The following is a 14,319-nucleotide window of genomic DNA, read 5'->3' on the forward strand; positions in this document are numbered from 1 at the left end:
TTATGGGAGTGGGCTGTCCCATGCGCTGTAGGATGTTTAGCATCATCCCTGGCCTCTACCCACTAGTTGCCAGTTGTGACAACCAAATTGTCTCTAGACATTGCCAAATAACCGTGTGTGTGTGTGGGGGGGGTTGCTTCCAGTTAAGAATCAGTGCTGTAACAGGACCAGAGTAAAGCAGATACTAATGAAGATAAAATATCCAGTAGTATAGACCATAGAATTTAGCTTTTAGGGGTAGTGGAGGTAGAGGAGCATAGACATTTTTATATTCTCAGACCTAACTAGATCCCAGTGGCATCTTGATCTGGACTATTAGTCTCCCACATTTTACTGATCTCCCCATTACCCATTGATTCTTGTCTTGGAGATTTTTAGGCCGAGAGCCAGGCAAACCTGGTTAACAGTGACACCCAAAGGCACATTGATGTCGGGGATTGAGAAGGCCGAGTTGGTGGGAAGTACACAGGGGGACTCACCAGAGGGAGACTTGTGGTTGGGAAGAAGTGAGAATCCTGTGGCCAGAGAAACAGTGCCCTTCCCGGGAGCTAGAGATGGGCCTCAGAGTCCGAAGCTGGGTAGACCAGGAGCAGATTGGGTGATGAGCCTGACACAGGGCAGAGAGGAGGTTTGCTCTTCAGAAGGTCAGATGCTCCAGTGGACTTCTTTCCTCTTCCCTGAAAACTACAAGGTTGTTCCTTCCTCAGTGACGTAGTGTGTGACTTTTCTTGTGCCTGACATGTTTGTCCTTTTGTGCTCAAGGGAGCCAGCAACTTCTCATCACTTGGGACTTGGCTTAGATATCACTGCAGACCACCCTTTGTTTACTGTCATATCCTCAGCCCTGAGAACGGTGTTGAATGGGTTATGAATTTACCATCTTCATCATTTCACAGATGAGAAAAAAATTCAGAAGGCTTAAGAAACTTTATTAAGGTCACACGGCTATTATGTGGAAAAGTTGGGGTTTGAACTCAGAGCTGTTTCAAGGCCATGGTCTGTCTTATCGTTATATTGTATTATTATGAGTATAATGTATCCTACTATACATTATGCTATAGTTATATACTTACACTACTATGCTATCATTACACTATACTTAACCTCCATTGGTGAAATAGGATAAGCCTTGTCCAAATTAGCAAATATTCAAGTAGGAGTCTGGCAATGTCCTGGACCGTGGGATGCAGTAGAGAAGAAGGAAGGGCTTTGGCTTTGTGGAACCCACAGTCTAGTCAGACTGACCCATATGGAGATGGTTACAGTAGAGTGTGACGAGTTCCAAGGTAGGAGATACACCTGGTGAGTAGGAGTTGGCCAGGCTTGAAGAGCAGGGGATGATGAAGAAGACTGTTACAGGAAAAGAGGTGTTGCATGTGAGAAGAACCGGTGACTTTGAGGAGCTGGAAGGAGTTCTAGGTCACTGGAGGGTTAGAGAACCTACTGGGGGGGGGGTGAAGGTGGGAGTCTAAGAGATGAGAACTCTAGGGACAGAGAATGTGAACTTTGTCCCAACGGCACCAACCTACATCAGTGACTCAGGTGGGATATTACAGACATCTGGGGTTTGGGTTTTTCTAGGTAGATCCTCTTTGACTCCATACCTCTAGTACCCAACACAGGCTTTAATGGAGTTTTATTAACCTTTTGGTCACACTGGGCCAGACACATGAGCTGAATTAACTAACCACTTAATTAATCACTTAATCAAATAACTAACCAATTAATTAATTCATTTAAAAGATTAGGTATTGAGTGCCTGATATATACCAGACACTTCTAAGTGACTGGGGAGGCAGCAATGAATGAAAAAACAGAACCCCTGCTTCATAGGTCTTACATCCTACTGCAGGAAAGAGAGAGAATGAATAAGTAAAATGTTCGGTATGTCAGGTAATATGTGCCATGGGGAAAGATAAAGCAGGGGAGGGGTATAACAAGTGACAGGGACAGGAGGGCCTTACAGAATTAAATAGGGCAAGAGAGAAGTTCTCACTGAGAAAGTGACATTTGAGCAAAGTCCAACAAGAAGTTGGCTAGAGAACAGGTACAAATGACCTTGAAGCGTCCTTGGCATGTTTGAGAAACACCAGGAAGTCGAAGGGCCTAGAGTGTCTTGAGCTCAGGGGTGAGTCTTAGGAGATGAGGTCAGGTAGAATGAAGCCAAGCTCATCATCTCTGTAACCTAAAAGGTGAACATCCTCAAAGTCCCCTGGAAATTATAACAAGGTTGTTCAGGCCGCGGACTGTCAGATGGGGCAGTTGGTGCTGAATGGCTGATGTTAATTACACATCTCCAGCTCAATTTCCCAGCCAGGGTGGCTTAACTTAGATTAAGTCTTTGATTTAATACAAGGTTTGCGTCCCATGTGCTTAAGGATATGGCTTGATTTAACTGTTGAATCTATACATTGACCTTCTAGTTGGGGGTTTTCTTTTAATCTTTCAGTTAGATTTAAAGATGCCAACTCTATTTGCAGAGGGATGGATAGCATTGCACTTCAAGGACTTCTGCATCTATACAGAGAGCCCAAAGGGGATTCAGTTGACTTGGTCTTCCTTTAGGAGAAGCCCTAATTGTTCTGGGATAGAATAGTTTAAGCCCTCTCCCTGGAAATATGCACCATATACCTACAGGGGGACAAAAGAACCCCAAAGGAGAACTTTAAAGGAGGGAAAGCAGTAACATGGAGCCTCAATGTTCTTTACATGAATATCACATTGATTTTTGGTTAAAAAAAAAAAAAAAGAAGGAATTGGAGGTTGGGAAGAGGTACCTCCAGGTTTGGCTGTTCAGCCATTCAGCCGTTCAAAGAATATTGAACAGCTACCACATGCCAGGTACTGTTCTGGGTGTTGGGACCATGTTACCAAAGTTGACAAAAATCTTGACCTTGCAGGACTTACATTCTAGTGGGGTGGCAGGAGGCAAGAGACAGTTTTAAAAATAACAGTATGTTGTATGTTAGATGGTGGTAAATGCTATCCAGAAAAATCAGGGCAAGCGCATGTTGGCAGTATTGGGGTTCCAATTTAAAATAGGGCGGTTAACTCTTTTTGCTTGCTATGAAGGGAATTACTGGGAAAATTGGTTAAATATGAATAAGTATTAAGTCAACATAAATTTCCTGACTTTATATAGTAGTTACAAGAAAGTGACTTTGGTCTTAGGAAATAACACACTGAAGTGTTGAGGGTAAAGGAATATCATGACCTCAACTCACTCTCAAGTGGCTCAGAAAAAAAATCACAAAAATGTGTGTATATAGAAAAGACGATGTAGGGGCGCCTGGGTGGCACAGCGGTTAAGCGTCTGGCTTCGGCTCAGGGCGTGATCCCAGCATTCTGGGATCGAGCCCCATGTCAGGCTCCTCCGCTATGAGCCTGCTTCTTCCTCTCCCACTCCCCCTGCTTGTGTTCCCTCTCTCGCTGGCTGTCTCTATCTCTGTCGAATAAATAAATAAAATCTTAAAAAAAAAAAAAAGAAAAAAAAAGACGATGTAGCTAGTGTAGTAAAATACTGACTGGGGGAACTAGGTGGAAAGGGTATATTTGAGAGTTCTTTATGTGAATCTGACAGCTTTCCTGTTAGTGTGAAATTATTTCAAAATCTAAAATCAAATGACTAAGCAAGCAAAGTAGTTGGGGGACCATCACAATTTGTTCTGCTCATCTCCTGCCACTCTTCTCCCCCATGTTACACACGGTAGCTTTCCTGAATTATGTGTGATCCTCTTTTCTTCTTCGCACTCCCCGATCTACCAAACATGTCCTTTAACGGTTTCCTTCCTTTGTTTCCTCCGCTGCCCTCATCTGTGGAAACTTCTTTATGTCATCTCCTACCCTTGCCAGTAAGAGAATAAATAACCCTTCCCCTTTATCTTGTCTTTTTCTTATATTACTGCATGGAAAACACAGTACTGTTTTTATTTTGGTGTCGCGGTTTACCCTTTCCTTCTGATGATGAGTGCCGTGGATCTTATAGGACCTGGTCTCATCTTTCTATCCCCAGCCTAGTCTGGTGCTCAGCCCATGGTAGAAGCTCAATAGAGCATTGTTGATATGAACTGAAGGGTCTGAATGGAGAACAGGAGCTTAGGGAAGGAGTGGCATGATGAAAGAAGGGGTCCTGTTGGGACAACCTAGTAGTCATTTGACTCAGCGGAAAGACCTTTTTATAGAGCTAGCTACTGACACCTCTGCAGTCAAGGCATCACTATTTTGGGAATCCTGCAGGGCTGGGAGACCCTGTAGAACATTTATATTGTAGAGCTGGCCGCCAGTGATTGGGTGCAGGGCAGGGGCGGGGGTGTGATGGGAGTAAGATAATGAATAGAATTATGACTTAGGTTGATCTGAAAATAAATAGATAGTGGGATGTTGACCAGTTAGCCTTTTTCATTAAACGATCAAGACTTCTTTTGACCAAGATCCTCGTTAAGTTCTCTCGCCGTGCTGAACTCAAAAAAAATCACAAGGCCTAAGGGCTCAATGGAAGCTCACAGGTCACTAGTCCAGACCTCACGGCGTGCTGGCGCCTCTCATTACGTTGATGCCCCTGGTCTTCAAGCTCGGGAGGAATGTGACCCTGAATGTTAACCTTTCAAGTCGAATGCAGGAGACTATTAACAGATCTATTTCTGTCTCGCTGGGTACCCTGGGAATATTCTTTGTTGTATGCGACACAATTTTAGTTGTTGTGACTATCAGTATAGTTCAAGCAAGGCTGTTCCCTAAAATCTGGAGACCCAGGCACAAATTGATTGGAACAGAGGAGAATCATGTAGGGTCTGTAGGGATCTGCTGATGACGGAGCAAAAGAGAATGCCGTGGAACAGAATAGCACGGTGAGTAAAAGAGGAGGACTCCTCTTCTTTTGAGTGCTTGAGTCACAGCCCGGTCACTGACCAGTTGTGAGACCTCAAGCAAGTCAGTGGTCCTCTCTGAGCCTCAGTGTCCACATCTGTGAAATGGGGATAGTCATTGTACTTACTTCAAAGGGTCCATGTGAGGATTAAATGAGTTAATGTGCATGAAGTGCTAGTGTAGTGCCTGACACCTAATAAATGCTCAGTAAATTTAGTTAATAATAATATAATAAAAAACAGACATTAAGTAATCTAATTTTCTGATGTGTCTCTTCTATTTCATGAGCACCTCAGAGCAGGGGCCTTGTCTGTTTTAACTGTAATATCCCACACCCTCTGCAAGGGCTGGCCCAGGGAAGGTGTTTGGCAATTGTATTTCTGCAACCGAGACCCACCATCCAGATTTTGTCTCCAGGAATGGTCCTGTGCCTATCCCAGCTGTATTCTGAGCACCTGGCATGGCAGCTGGCACATAGTAGGACTCACACATTTGTTGACTGGTAGAGGAATGAGCATAAGAGGCAGTGAATATGGTTTCTGAGAGGTGTCCACGCTGAGAGGTGCACGCTTCAGAGACTGCTCAAAGCTGCTGGCCTTTCTGGTGTGTGTCTCACTACTTCTATATACATATATAACATTGTATTAAACATGGTTTACTTATATGTACACAGTAAATATTGTGGAAGGTTGTGTGTCAGACTGTCACCAGCAGTTTCCTAAGGGATGGGGACATTCACTTTTTACTATGCACTTATCTGTTGCTTGATAGTTTGATGATAAGCATGTATTATTTTGGTGATTAAGACACCAAATAAGATAAAGAAATAAAATCTTGAGTTGCGTAGATAGCTGAAAAAGGAGACAAAAGATGAGGAAGAAGGAAGAAGAACAGAAATGAGCAGTTTTCTGGAAAGAAAAATATCAGGCACAGGTAGAGAAGCCATTGGCCAAGAGTTTTGTCCCTCAAAACCTCAGGTGTTAACCTCCTGCCCCAAAAAGGCTGCTGTCTTTTCTTGGTTTCGCCTTTAAGTTTTTAGGTGCCCCCAGAAGAGAAGTAAACTGGGCACATTTTCACACTTAGAGGGCAGTGTTTTGTTTGGGATCATGCTAACAGCTCATGAGAACAGCTCCCAATTATGAACACTCACTGTATACCACATCAGCCAAAGACACTGTTTATTAGGAAAAATTTTGCAGTTGGACAGATCTGGGTCAGAATACCCGCTCAATCATTTGCTAGTTTGACCTTTTTTATTTATTTATTTATTTATTTTTATTTAGCTTTAAGCCGTAGTGTTCTCATCTGTAAAAGGGCACCAGTAAGTATCTACCTTCTGCATTGCTTAGAGGTTTAAACGAGGTGGTGCTGTGAGACAGCCTGGTTCTTGGCACAGTCAATACACTTGATAGCCATTCTCAGGACAGCCATGCCGACATTCAGTTGGTGCGGATAGCCAGCCAGTCAGCTGCTCAGTCACACTCATGTTCTTCTCCTGTCCAAAGAGTTATCACTAGAACTTGTTTTCTAATTCCCAAATGCTCTTCTGGAAACTGCATGTGCTGTTTTTAACATGGTCTTCCCAAGAGGTCCCAACCTGGTGATCCCACACAGTGCATTTGGCAGACTTAGCGCTTGGTGAGTTTCCAGTAGTTTTGTTAATCAACTGTTCTCTAAGCCTGCATTTTAAATCTGCTGTTTTTTGATCTGCCCAACAATTTCTTCAGAAATCAGTGGTTGGCTGTGGTCCTCGGCTATCAACTTTCAACTCCTCTCTGTCTCCTTTGGGGCCTCCCTAGTTTTTTGGTTTCTCCCAAAGATGTCAAAGCCCAGATCTTTGATGGCAGCTCCATGGACATAACGATGAATTGTGAGACTTTGTTCCTCTAGCCTCTGAACTCATTTAAAGCAATGAGCCCATACTAGCTTCTTCTTTATGTTCGATTTCCTGTTCTTCTTAATGGTATGTTTTTCATCTTTTGCTCCACTTTTTTTTATTATCAAAGATATGGTCACGCATGATTTTGTCCTTTTCTCTGTTACCCAGGGGTCACCTGTTGTTTTGCTCCCAAGTCTCCCTCTTCTAGTATCCGCTTTTCTTCCGGAAGGAGATTCAGATGGTGTTCAGTACACCCTGGACTCCAGGGTATGCCGTATGTTTTGGCCTGGGCAATCAGGACATCGTTTTCCCTTGACTCCAGTGATTGGTTCAGAGATGGCATGTGACCCAGTTGGTGTGTCTTAGATGTTCTAGCCTCTGCTGGGGAAAGAAGCAGAGGCTCTTTTCTTCTAGAACAGCTTGTAGTAAAGTAAAGTGAGCCTAGGTTTCCAGGGGCCACTACCTGGGGCCTGATACCGTGGAGAACTGAGTTAAGAGAAAGTAAGTCAAGATGCTCGTGAGCTATTCCAGAAGTTAGTTCTTCCTTTGGACTTTTTAATTCTGTAACCCAATAAATCCCTCTTTTGCTTCATGCAGTTGGAGTTGGCGTTCTTGTAAGTTATGACACAGTGTCCTAACCAACACATTTAAAAAGAAACAACCCCCCAAACAACTTCTCAGTGATCCTTTAAAACTCAATTTTTTAGATTCAAGTTTTTATTTAAATTCTGGTTAATATATAGTGTAATATTAGTTTCGGGTGTAGAATTTAGTGATTCAGTGCTTATATACAACACTTGGTGTTCATTGTAACACATTCACGCTTTAATCCCCATCACCTATTTCATCCATCCCCCGACCCACCTCCCCTCCAGCAACCATCACTTTTGTTCTCTATAGTTAAGAGTGTTTTATGATTTCTCTCTCTCTTTTGTTTTCCTCCTATGTTTATTTGTTTTGTTTTTCTTAAATTCTTCATATGAATGAAATTATATGGTATTTGTCTTTCTCTGATTGACTTGTTTCACTTAGTGTAATAGTCTCTAGCTCCATCCATGTCATTGCAAATGGTAAGATTTCATACTTTTTATGGCTGATATTCCACACAATATTCCATTGTGTGTATATATACCATATCCTTCTTTTTCCATTCATCAGTTGATGAACATTTGGGCTCTTTCCATAATGTGGCTGGTGTTGATAGTGGTGCTATTGAACATCAGGATGCATGTGTCCCCTTCGAATCAGTATTTTTCTATCCTTTGGGTAAATACTTAGTAGTGCAATTGCTAGCTTGTAGGGTAATTCTATTTTTAACTTTTTGAGGAACCTCCATACTGTTCCTCAGAGTGGCTGCACCAGTTTGCATTCCCACCAACAGTGCATGAGGGTTCCCCTTTCTCTGCATCCTCGCCAACACCTGTTGTTTCTTGTGTTGTTAATTTTAGCTATTTTGACAGGTGTGAGGTGATACGTTATTGTAGTTTTGATTTGTATTTTTTTCATGATGAGTGGTGGTGAGCATCTTTTCATCTGGATGTCTTCTTTGGAAAAATGTCTATTCATGTCTTCTCCCCATTTCTTAACTGGATTATTCGTTTTTTGGGTGTTGAGTTTGATAAGTTCTTTATAGATTTGTGATACTAACCCTTTATCAGATATGTCATTTGCAAATATCTTCTCCCATCCTGAAAGTTGCCTCTTAGTTTTGTTTATTGTTTGCTTCACTGGGTAGAAGCTTTTTATTTTGATGTAGTCTCAGTAGTTTATTTTTGCTGTTGTTTCCCTTGCCTGCAGAGACATATCTAGTAAGAAGTTGCTATGGCCGATGTCAGAGAGGTTACTGCCTGTGTTCTCCTCTAGGAGTTTGATGGTTTCCTCTCTCATGTTTAGGTCTTTCATCCATTTTTAATTTTTTTTGTATGGTATAAAAAAGTGGTCCAGTTTCATTCTTTTGCATGTTGCTGTCCAGTTTTCCCATTTGTTGGAGAGACGAAACTCAATTTTGAGAGGCCCTTGGCTTTTTGGGATTTTTTTTTTTTAATATTATTCTAGGATTTATGCCTTTCTGACCATATTCTTGACATTTTTTGCCGTTAATCCTTGGTGTTTGTTTCTTGATCATGAATCCCTTCTTGTGTGCATTGTAAGGTTTTAAGCAAATCCCTAGCCTGGACCCATGACTTCTTTTATTTAATTTTTTTATGACAAAAATATTTCATTTTGTCACACATCTAAATTTAGAAATAGAGGAAAATGGGAGAAAAAGAATCCAGTGGTCTACTACTCAAAATCAGTTAACACTTTCCCCACATTCTTTCCCAACTTTTCTTGTCCTCGCCTTGAATTACATTCTATAATAGTTTGGCATGTTGCTTTAAATCCTTGAAATCATTTTTGCCAAGTTGATACATGCATGTGACATGAAATTTCAAAGATCCCACACACTCTTCTGCACCTTGCATTTTTCACTTACTAGTAAATCTTGGCAGGGGTTTTATGTCAGTACAAAGAGAGTCTCCTCATTCTTTCGTTATGTGGATGCAGCAGATGCATAATTTAAGGAAACCCCTGCTGTTGGACAGTTGGTTTGTTTCCAGGTTTTGTGCCATAACAAACCAGTGATGCACATCTTTGTGCATGAAACCTTTGTGATAATTTCAAAGAATGCACTTTCTGAAAAGAAGGAACATGGTCAAATGACAGGAATGCTTTTTAAGACTGCTGATGCTGTTGTGGAATTACCTCTCCAAAGAGCTACTGCATTTGCTGCTCGCTCCAGTAGCAGATGAAAGGGCTATGTATTTTTGTTTAGGTCTGTTTGGCACTGAGATCAATGCCTGGCACGTAGTAAGTGCTTAATATGTTAGATATTATTACTGCTGCTCTTAATATTTTTCATTTTTACTCTCTTCACTTTTTTTTTTTTACCTCATTAGTATCGTTTGAGCACATACTGTCAGTATTTCATTTGTGTAAACCTGTCTCCTAAGCCTGCAGACTGTGTTCTTAGAAGCATAATCTTTTCTCTGAACTTTAGGAAATATTCCTTTCCCCTCTCAGAGAATAATATAGGACATAATTCTGAAAAAGAGAAGGAAAGCAGTGATGTCTCCTTTGGAGAGGTTAAGATCTAAAATACTACTTTCTCTTAAGTTTCTTGTTGCTCTCCACTTTCTTAGGGCCTGCTTCCTTAGCACAGGGCCCGCTGCGGGGTAGAGACTTAATTTTTGGGTGAATGAATGATTGATTGATTGTCAGGCTCTTTGGTCAGTGTCTCCATTTGTCAACGGTAAGCTTGATGAGGGACCTGACCACCTTTTCCTTCTTTCTTTCTTACCAAAAACATATAATGAATATTTGTTAAATAAATGGATGGATAAATCCAGGTGTCTGGATTGCTGCTGAGCTAATTATAAAACAATCCTCATATTGTAACTCCGTCCAAAACTTGGCTACGTCCTTAGCATCATCTCCTGGGATTCTTGTAAAAATTGTGAACAGGTTGCTAGAGATCACTTACACTAGAAACTTTAAGGAGGGATCTGGATTCTGTACTTGAAAACTTTCCCTGGTGCTTCTGATGTGGCCTTCCTTACAGAAGATCATGGACCAGGGCTCTGGGTGCTTACTGGTATTTGCTCTCCCAGTAGCCCATTATGATTTTTTGTTTCTGAAGTAGCCTCCTGGCTGCTCTGTGGGTGAACTTATCTGTGAAGACACACTATTTCATGCTGATAAGCCACCCTGACTCTCCAGCAGCTCCCCTGGCTTTAATCCTACTAATAAACCTGTCCCCTGGCCTCTGAGGCTGTGCCCTTTCTGTCTTGCCTGTTAAGGCTGCGGCAAACAGCTTTTCCTAGCATCCTACCACAACTCAGTTTTATGACAAAGTTTTGCTTTCTTTTGGAGTAACAGACTTGATGCTCGTGATTTCAATCACCAGGCTCTTGCTAGCCAAATGGCTCGTCCAGTTGTTTTTATGGGGCTCTGGTGATTCCACCATATTGTGCAAGTAGCACACTGGGAGGGAATTAACATCAGGCCATTCCCCTTTGTGTGCAGACACTGTGCTGGGCACGCTATGGGCATTTATATCCATCAGTGGGTTTCATTATTCCACTTTTCAGGTGAGGAGACTGAGGTCAGACACACGAAGTAAATGGCCCAAGGACACTGGTTAGCAAGACACTGGGATTTAAACCCAGGCCGGTAAGATTCTAGAGTCCCAGCGTAGAGCTGGGGGAGGGCTCAGAACATGCAGGTCCAAAGGGGGCTGGGTAAGATGCAGGAAGCAGATGATCTGTGGAGGAGATGGACCCCTGGCCAGGAGAGTCCGAGTGGATGAGCCAGGAGGGGGTCCCGGAGGCTATCAAACTGGGCTTGAAACTTACAAAAGGGCTCCTGAGACTTTGCTGTAGGAAGGAGGGAGCGCTAATAAGGCACTTGGGTAGGCAGTCTGCAGGCTGCTCCAGATCATAATGTGTCACTAGCCTCGCTTGCCATTTAATTCGATCACTCAACAAACATTTATTGAGTTTCCTCCTGTGTTCTGGAAGTGCTGGGGTGCTGAGAAAACAAGGTGGAATAGGTCCCTGCTATTTTGGAGCATATATAATACCATATTAATAATCATCATAATCATTGCAACCAACTGTTATTGAGCACTTAAGTGCTAGGCACTGTTTTAATTACTTTACATATATTAATACATTCAATCTTAACAACTACCAAACGAGGCTAGCACTGTTATTATCTCTGTTACAGTTGGCCTGTGGGAGGCTCTGCAGGGACCGGGGCCAGTACTCCTGGCTTCCATAGTCTGTCCCCTGATTCACTGGACTGTGGCCATTTTCTCCAACTTCTTTCAATAGCTTTTGATAACTTCCAGTTTCATTTACTGTGTTTTGTGCTCTTAATTGTTCTCACAGGCATTTCTTAAAGAGTCTGCTTTTAAAATGTGAAGCATTTAATTGGCCTCTGTGGTGTAGAAGCAGGCACCTGCATTTTGTAGACTGTCATCTGTATGCAAATTACTGAACAGCCTCCTAGTCAGTCAGCTGGGCGGAATTCAGGGCTGCCCGGAGACCCACTCCTGGCTTCCTCTCGGACCTTCCCCTCACGCCTGTGACCTGAGACGTTGATTTGGCATCTGTTGAATTGATCAATTCATTATGACACATTTTTCTTTTCTTTCCTCCTAAGTGTCCAGCCCAGCGGGGTTGACCAAGACATATATGACACAAGGAACCTGCCCTTGAGAAGTCTACAGTGTAGCTGTTGAGACAGGACTTATCTAGGATGGAATACTGCGATTATCACTGCAATGCATAATTAAGTACTAAATTATGCAGTAGGGGTTGCCAGATGCTACGTAGGTTCAGAGAAGGGAAATAGCAGCGTGGGTTTCATGAAAAAGGGAGGGAAGTTAGGTTTTGAAAGATTTGGATAGGTGGGAAAGAAAAGTGCGGTCATTCCATGGGGTTTTGGGATATAGGGGAGGTTCAGTGGGATGAGGTCTGGAGCCAACGACCGAGAAAGAATTCTTGACCAAGAAAGAATTCTTGAGGTGTCTTTAGTGCAAAAACGGTGGTTTTATTAAAGCACGGGGCCAGGACAATGGGCAGAAAGAGCTGCTGCACCGGTGGTGTGAGGGGTGGCAGATTATATACTATGGGATTGGGGGAGGTAAGGAAAAGGGAGCTTTCGAAAGGATTTTCATATGTTAAAGAGGACGTACAAGATATTGGAGGCCTTGCCATTGTCCAGTTAAAGTTGTTTTTCCCTCTAGCAAGTCATTAAGACAGTTGGAAGCTTCCTGGAAGAATATCACACATATCCCACCCAGGAGTGTGTGTGGGGGGTGGGTTGCAGGGTGTCAGCTTATGCTTTGTCCTCAGCTAGCCTTCTGTTCCCTCATCAATTCCAGGCAGGAGGCACAAGGGCCGAGGGATGATGGTGGGAATGGCCTGGCCTCTAAGAAGCATGGATATTAGCATTCCTGGAGCTTGGAGTTGTAGTGGTCTTGTGGAAGGGAAGAGCTTTCAGTGCCAACCTCAACAATAGTTTAGTTATTTAGTAATAGCTAGACTTAAAGTGCTTTATGTGTGCAAAGGACCATTTATACTCTCCCTTTTGATCTTCAAGACACTGGGCAAAGTATATACTATGTTCATTGTACTTCATGGAAACGGAGGCTCAGAAAGCTGATGTAACTTGTTCAAAGCCACAGTGGAAGTGACAGAGCTGGGATTTGAATGCAGGCAGTCCAGCCTCAACCTCCAAGCTCTGGACATCTCTGTTATATTCCTAATACTGCTAATTATTCCTCCTAAAAAGGCTCAGAAGGGTTAAGTTACTTTTTCTTGATTATAGGCAACAGAAGGCATTTGAGCTAGTTTAAGCAGAAAGGAGTTTCTTGAAGGCCTTGAAGGTGCACAAAGACTGTCTCCAAGGGCTGGAGGTTGGGCTTGCCAGGAACCCCACTATAGGGCTGGTCTTTAAAGACCACATTCTTGCTGTCACCGGCACCAAGCTCATGTTACTGAGGGATTCAGATTTTGTTTTTAAAGATTTTATTTATCTGAGAGAGCGAGAGAGCACAAACGGTGGGGAGGGGCAGAGGGAGAAGCAGACTCCCCACTGAGCAGGGAGCCCGACGTGGGGCTCGATCCCAGGACCCGGAGCTCATGACCTGAGCCGAAGGCAGATGCTTAACTGACTGAGCCACCCAGGCGCTCCATGAGGGATTCAGATTTAGTTGGTCTGGAATGTGGCCTGGACAGCAAAATTTTTAAAACCTTCCCATATGATTCCTTTTTTTTTAGTAATATTTTTTTATTATATTATGTTAGTCACCATACAGTACATCCCTAGTTTTTGATGTAAAGTTCCATGATTCATTACTTGCGTATAACACCCAGTGCACCATGCAATACGTGCCCTCCTTACTACCCATCACCAGCCTATCCCATTCCCCCACCCCCCTCCCCTCTGAAGCCCTCAGTTTGTTTCCCAGAGTCCACAGTCTCTCATGGTTCATTCCCCCTTCTGTTTACCCCCCCTTTCCTCTTCCCTTTCTTCTCCTACCGATCTTCCTACTTCTTATGTTCCATAAATGAGTGAAACCAAACCTTCCCATATGATTCTAACGTGCAGCTGAGGTTGGAAAGTATGCTTTAGAGTAGGTCAACATTTATTTTTAAAATGTGGCTTTGCACTTATCAACTATAACTTGGTCAAGTTATGTAGCCCATCAGAGGTTACTGCCCTTGTTGTAAAACAAGGCTAATAATATGCGTTTCCTTGGGTTATGGAAAATGGGACAACATAGATAACAAGACTCAGTAAGCACCATTGTATTTCTTTATGATGCAGTTTTGTTTTATTCCAAGGAGGTAGGTTCATTCATGGCAATATAGAAAAAAGGGGGAAAAAACCCACTTTGAGTCCTACTCCTCCTGCAGTTTTTCATGTTATTGCTTTTAGTTTTTGTCTTCTTCGTGCTGCACATATTTTTATTTTGCTTTTTAAGCAGGGTCGAAATCACTGTGAAATACAATCTGTACCCTGCT

This window comes from Ursus arctos, unplaced genomic scaffold, assembly GCF_023065955.2.
Source record: "Ursus arctos isolate Adak ecotype North America unplaced genomic scaffold, UrsArc2.0 scaffold_2, whole genome shotgun sequence".
Lineage (NCBI taxonomy): Eukaryota > Metazoa > Chordata > Mammalia > Carnivora > Ursidae > Ursus > Ursus arctos.